This window comes from Neolamprologus brichardi, chromosome 9 (genome assembly GCF_056152115.1).
Source record: "Neolamprologus brichardi isolate AB-2024 chromosome 9, ASM5615211v1, whole genome shotgun sequence".
NCBI lineage: Eukaryota > Metazoa > Chordata > Actinopteri > Cichliformes > Cichlidae > Neolamprologus > Neolamprologus brichardi.
Window position 1 is genome coordinate 41,470,752 of NC_142112.1, and position 6,952 is coordinate 41,477,703.

The window sequence follows — 6,952 nt, forward strand, 5'->3', positions numbered from 1 at the left end:
TCTGTAATATACTGCTCTCTAGACAAGATAACCACTGCGCTCCCCTTATCAGCTGGCTTAATGACAATAGTCTTGTTGCCCATCAATTCTCTCAAGGCTTTCACCTCTTGTACTGATAAGTTTGGCGCTTTTTTAACAACTGTAAACCCGGAATTCAACATGTTTTTATCCTTCTCAACTAACAAACCAATCTCAGGTGGCAACTTGTCTAGTGGCGGTTCCCAAGCAGATGTTCCCACAAATGGTGGAATCGCTCTGTTCTGTGAGCCTTTGAAGTAGGCCGCTAATTTGATACGCCTATGGTAAGTCTGAACATCCAATTGAAGTGTTGTCTTTTGATGTTTGTGAAGTCCAATCATTGGCACGAAAGACAGGCCTCTGTTTAACACAGCAAATTGAGCTCTCGTAAGGGTGAAATTTTTGGCCAGATTGACCACATTTTGTGACACAAGGGGCTGGAGCCCCTTCTGCCCCCCCTGAGCCAGGCTTAAGGGGATCTCAAGTTTAAAAACGAGACCCAGTGTCTAAACATGGCTCTCGCTGTAGTTCTGGTCCAATGGATCCCATCCCTCTCTGTCATGAAATCGTTTTCTGACAACTTGGGGATGAAGGGCAAATTCCTGGAAATGTAGGCGTTCATGGTCTTGAGTGTCTGGATTTCCTCCCCGCTCAAGCCCGAGGAAAAGTTAATGAGAGGAATCCAGATTTCAGAGTAAGGGAACCGGTTCTTCACTGCTCTGACGGCCCCTAACATCTGCTTGATTGCTGTTTCTTTTGCACCTTGATTCTTATTGTTCAAGCCGAACGCCAAGACCACCTTCTCTACATTTGAATGAATGGTGGCTTTTCTGACCAGTGCTTGAGCATGTCGGAAGCTGGCCCCGGGAAAGCTGTCTATCTGCAGGTCCGGCAACACATGTGCGGGAAACCTTGCAAGATTCGAGTCCCCCAGGAGGACCCACTTTTTCCGAATGCTCAGCCCCCAATCAATCATCTTTCTCTCTGTGTGAATATGACGTTTAACAGAATAGTACTGCTTTGGGGTTGAGGTGAGGTTCTGCTGCTCAGACGAACTATCCATATCCAGGCTCCCCCCTGCATCATCCTGTGCATCACCAGGAGCCCCTGGATCCTCCCTTGACCTCTGTGAGGTAGGTACTAAGATGGGTGTTCTGTCCTGTCTAACCTCATCTTCTCTCTCTTCCAGCAGGGAATCACGTGGACTTTCCCCTACGACCAGAGCTGGCTGTGAACCTTGACCACCGTCGTGTGAAGAATCAACCTCCTCTAATTCCAACAGAAAATTAGACTCAGGTATCACACAACCCTGTCTTGCACCCCTGGCACGAGTCGGTCTCTGCTGCAAAGGAGAAGCCGGCCGGGCTTCCTCCTGCACCTGAGCTTCCTGCTGGATTGCCTGGCTCGGAGCTGGCGTCCAGAATGATCTCTCTTCTGTCATGGTCCCCATATCCTGTCGCAATTCCGCAGGTCTGAGGACTTGGACCGAAACCCGCTGCTTCAGGGGCTGAGGCTCCGTCTGTTGAGCCATCTCAACTGTTCTTGGAGGAGGCTGTGCTTGCTCCTGCACAGAACCTCCCTCCCTGTCCTCCGTTGCCTCCCTGCCAGTCGGCTGAGGCACCCTTTCAGTAGCTGTGGCCACGCATGCCGTAACCAGGGCCTCTGCGTGGTCCAGCACTTCTTGTGTGATGTGGGGTAGGTCTCTACAAGCTCTCCGCACAGCCATCTGGAAACATTCTTTCCAGTCCGGACGCATCTCAGCGGTCAACTCTCCCCTCATCACATCAATCTGCTTGGAGTAGTGCTCCTCCAAAATCATGAGGGTAGTGTACCCCCAATTTTTAGCATTGCCCAGGATCAAGTCCAGCGTTTCAGGTGTTGGCAAGGCTGGCTTGATCATGGAGGCCAAGTTGTCAACCATACGGACAATCATCCGTGGTTCCTCTCTCCCTTCCTTGGGAGTCACATTCTGAAGGTGATGCACCAATCTGATCACCGTGTGCAGCTTACGAACCAATTGCAGCTTTTCCTGGTCCATTGGTTCCTGTTGCTGCTGCCATCTCGGTTGCTGTCCCCACTGGCGTCCCCAGTTTAATCTGGGTCTCCGGTAGTAGGAAGCAGTCACTCTCGGTTCATCCTGAAGTCGTCCTCGGCGAACCACATCAGCATAGGATCGGGATGGAGGACCAGAGCCACGGAATCGAGAACCCGAGGGAGGCACAGGCCGATTAGGGAATGAAGACTGACTCCTCCCCCCTCTTTCGAAGGCAGGAGGACGTGCACGGTCCATCCCCCAGGTGACCCGTTGCTGCTGGAAGTTGGACCGCCCAGGACGCCGCTGGCGCCTCCCGCGACGGACCACCGTCCACCCATCCTCATCATCAAAAAAAGCCATCGAGCCCGATGGACTTTTTATTGTCTCGTTGTTTTTGTTTATTTATGTAAAGGTTTGATTTTTATTATTTGTGGTATCGCCTTTGTTATATATTAATAATGTCGCCTTTGGTATCTAAGTAATCAAAAAATAAGAGTGGTAATGAATAAAATAAAATAAAATGAAATAAAAGTTTTTGTTGTTTGTTTGTTGTTTATTAGTTTTGTATTTATGAATTGAAAATAAAATGAATTAAATTAAATTAAATCAAATTTCAATATGTGCCGCCGCGACGTTTCGGCCCTGAAAAGGGCCTTCTTCAGGCTGTGGCACAAAAAACAAGCAAAACAAACTTCTGTGTGTTTGTCTAGTCTCTGTGATGTTGCTCCTTCTGTGTCTCAAGGCGAAATGCCCTTTCTGTGTGTGTCAGCTCCTTTTATACCCTCTGCTCCAGTTAGAGTTTTCAGTCGTCTTTTTTTAACGTTCGTCTTTTTTTATCCAAATTTCCTCCCTATGTAAATAGCCCTTTCCCATTAGATTTTAAAAATACTTACTCCATGAATTATGATAGTTCCCAGTATGTACTTAATTATTGTAGGCCCAAATCATTTGTACACCTAATATTAAAAGTCCAATTTGATATGAATTTTTTAATAATAATTTTTAATCCCAAAATTTATGTTAAATGTTATTACACATTAATTTTTTACTTGTAAAGTTTTAGACCCCCAAATCCTATAAGCCCCTTGTGCGTAGACTGCAAATATGAATTTTTTAAGCCAATAATATCCCAAATTATTAAAATTATTAAAAGTCAATTATGAATTAGTTGCATTTCCCCCATGAATTTTTATGAGAATGATTATAATGACCCATTGTAAATATTGAACCCCTCCCTCTTCCTATCCTCCCAATAAGGGTTAGGATGGGGGGACGGGGTGAAGGGTTAGGGTTAGGGTTAGAGGGTTAGGGCTTAGGGTTAGGGCTTAGGGTTAGGGTTAGGGTTAGGGGTTAGGGTTAGGGCTAGGGGTTAGGGTTAGGGTTAGGGGTTAGGGTTAGGGTTAGGGCTTAGGGTTAGGGTTAGGGTTAGGGGTTAGGGTTAGGGCTAGGGGTTAGGGTTAGGGTTAGGGGTTAGGGTTAGGGTTAGGGCCAGTTGTCAGGGTGGGGCTGTCCTAGAGATATATGGTTCGGGCTCAGATTGGGGATGGGGTTCCAATCAAAGTGGAATGGTTGAGGTTAGGGCCTAAGTTCAGGTCAGGGGTCGGTAAGAAAGAAGTCCCGCCCGATCACGCCAAACCCGGCCATGCCAAGTCACTAATCATCGTCTCCCCATCAACGTTATTCTACCAATATCCAAATTACCGAAATCTAATGTTTAACCCATCTGGTTCTTTAGTATCCAACCAATAAATCCATCTTCTTTCAACCTTCTTTCTGTCCCAATCCGTCCACAGGGCATTGCTTTCCAAACCAGCAACTCTCAGAGACTTATAGCTATGACTAATAAAGTGTTCTACTAGTGGAGTTTGCCTTTCCTTATGATTTTTAATATTATAACGATGTTGTGTCATCCTCAATGAAATCGACTTCTTTGTCTCCCCTACATATTGCATACCGCATTTCTCACAAAATATCAAATATATGCAATTTGTGGATTGTGGCGTGAATCTCTGCCGTACAGGAAAAATTGTCTTCTTGACCCTGTTTTTAACAAAGGTCAAGGAACAGAAAGTGCCGAACAACACTGTTGGCCTCACAAATTGCTGACTCGTCAGCCTTGCTCTGACCAAGTAGTCTTTTAAGTTTCTATTTCTCCTGTACGCTGAAATCACTGTCCTATTTGGCAAAACTCCAGTTTTTATCATTAGAGAATCAAAATTTTCTTTCAACTTTTTATGCATTTGAACATTAAATAATGAAAATGTGGTTATAAGTGGGATACAATCCCCTTCCAGCGCTTCTTTCCGGTCCAAAAAGGATCTCAAGCACTGTCTTAAAAATTGACGAGAGTATCCTCTCTTTCTCAAAGCGACAAACAATTCCGTGACTGCTTCCTTGAAGTCTTCCTGTCTCGTGCAAATCCTATGAAATCGAAGTAGTTGAGCTTTGACGATACCTCTATACGTATGACGAGGGTGGAAACTAGTTTTATACAGTAGTGCATGTGTATCAGTCTTTTTAAAGAATACTTTTATATCCAATTTATTATGCACTTCGAAATTCTGTCCTTTATACACCGTAGTGTCCAAAAAATCAATTTTTTTATCATCCAATTCATATTTACATTGTATCGACCAATCATGTGCATTCAAAGTCCTAATGAATTCCTCAAAATCAGGCTTTGAATATGTCCACACTCCCCATATGTCGTCGAGGTAACGTAAATAATGGAGAGGCTTCCTTGGGCACTTCTCCAAGGCCTCTGCCTCCCACTTAGCCATAAAAATATTCGCATAAGCGGGCGCAAATCGCTTCCCCATTGCCGTCCCTTTAATCTGCAGATAAAAGTCTCCATCAAACTCAAAATCATTGCGTCTAAGATTGATCTCCAAAAGTTCTAAGATCTCTTTATCCGGTCTATTGGCATCAGGATACTTCTGAAAGATCTCTTTTACCGCCTGCAATCCCGCTGCAATGTCTATATTAGTGTATAGACTATCAATATCAATACTAAAAAGAAAAGAGTCAGCTGGGATTGTCAGGGATTTAACCAAATTAATGAAATAATAACTATCCTTAACATAGGACGGATGCCTAACAGAAAGCGGATTCAAATAAAAATCAATAAACTCAGCTGTCTGGTAGGTCTCACTACCGCAGTCGGAGACAATGGGTCTGCCTGGCGGGATTTCATGGGGAACTGTCCACTTTTCAGGTTCTTTGTGGATTTTAGGCAGAATATAGAACCTTCTGGGCCTTGGTTGCCCCTCTCCTTTCAAATATGAACTCTGTTTTTTATTTATTACCCTATTATTGTAAAGGTCATCTAAAATCCTACTCACCATAGGGATAGTCTGTAAATAAATTGGCTCTTTTAACTTTTTATAATAAATATCATCCGACAACTGTCTTTTAACCTCTGTAATATACTGCTCTCTAGACAAGATAACCACTGCGCTCCCCTTATCAGCTGGCTTAATGACAATAGTCTTGTTGCCCATCAATTCTCTCAAGGCTTTCACCTCTTGTACTGATAAGTTTGGCGCTTTTTTAACAACTGTAAACCCGGAATTCAACATGTTTTTATCCTTCTCAACTAACAAACCAATCTCAGGTGGCAACTTGTCTAGTGGCGGTTCCCAAGCAGATGTTCCCACAAATGGTGGAATCGCTCTGTTCTGTGAGCCTTTGAAGTAGGCCGCTAATTTGATACGCCTATGGTAAGTCTGAACATCCAATTGAAGTGTTGTCTTTTGATGTTTGTGAAGTCCAATCATTGGCACGAAAGACAGGCCTCTGTTTAACACAGCAAATTGAGCTCTCGTAAGGGTGAAATTTTTGGCCAGATTGACCACATTTTGTGACACAAGGGGCTGGAGCCCCTTCTGCCCCCCCTGAGCCAGGCTTAAGGGGATCTCAAGTTTAAAAACGAGACCCAGTGTCTAAACATGGCTCTCGCTGTAGTTCTGGTCCAATGGATCCCATCCCTCTCTGTCATGAAATCGTTTTCTGACAACTTGGGGATGAAGGGCAAATTCCTGGAAATGTAGGCGTTCATGGTCTTGAGTGTCTGGATTTCCTCCCCGCTCAAGCCCGAGGAAAAGTTAATGAGAGGAATCCAGATTTCAGAGTAAGGGAACCGGTTCTTCACTGCTCTGACGGCCCCTAACATCTGCTTGATTGCTGTTTCTTTTGCACCTTGATTCTTATTGTTCAAGCCGAACGCCAAGACCACCTTCTCTACATTTGAATGAATGGTGGCTTTTCTGACCAGTGCTTGAGCATGTCGGAAGCTGGCCCCGGGAAAGCTGTCTATCTGCAGGTCCGGCAACACATGTGCGGGAAACCTTGCAAGATTCGAGTCCCCCAGGAGGACCCACTTTTTCCGAATGCTCAGCCCCCAATCAATCATCTTTCTCTCTGTGTGAATATGACGTTTAACAGAATAGTACTGCTTTGGGGTTGAGGTGAGGTTCTGCTGCTCAGACGAACTATCCATATCCAGGCTCCCCCCTGCATCATCCTGTGCATCACCAGGAGCCCCTGGATCCTCCCTTGACCTCTGTGAGGTAGGTACTAAGATGGGTGTTCTGTCCTGTCTAACCTCATCTTCTCTCTCTTCCAGCAGGGAATCACGTGGACTTTCCCCTACGACCAGAGCTGGCTGTGAACCTTGACCACCGTCGTGTGAAGAATCAACCTCCTCTAATTCCAACAGAAAATTAGACTCAGGTATCACACAACCCTGTCTTGCACCCCTGGCACGAGTCGGTCTCTGCTGCAAAGGAGAAGCCGGCCGGGCTTCCTCCTGCACCTGAGCTTCCTGCTGGATTGCCTGGCTCGGAGCTGGCGTCCAGAATGATCTCTCTTCTGTCATGGTCCCCATATCCTGTCGCAATT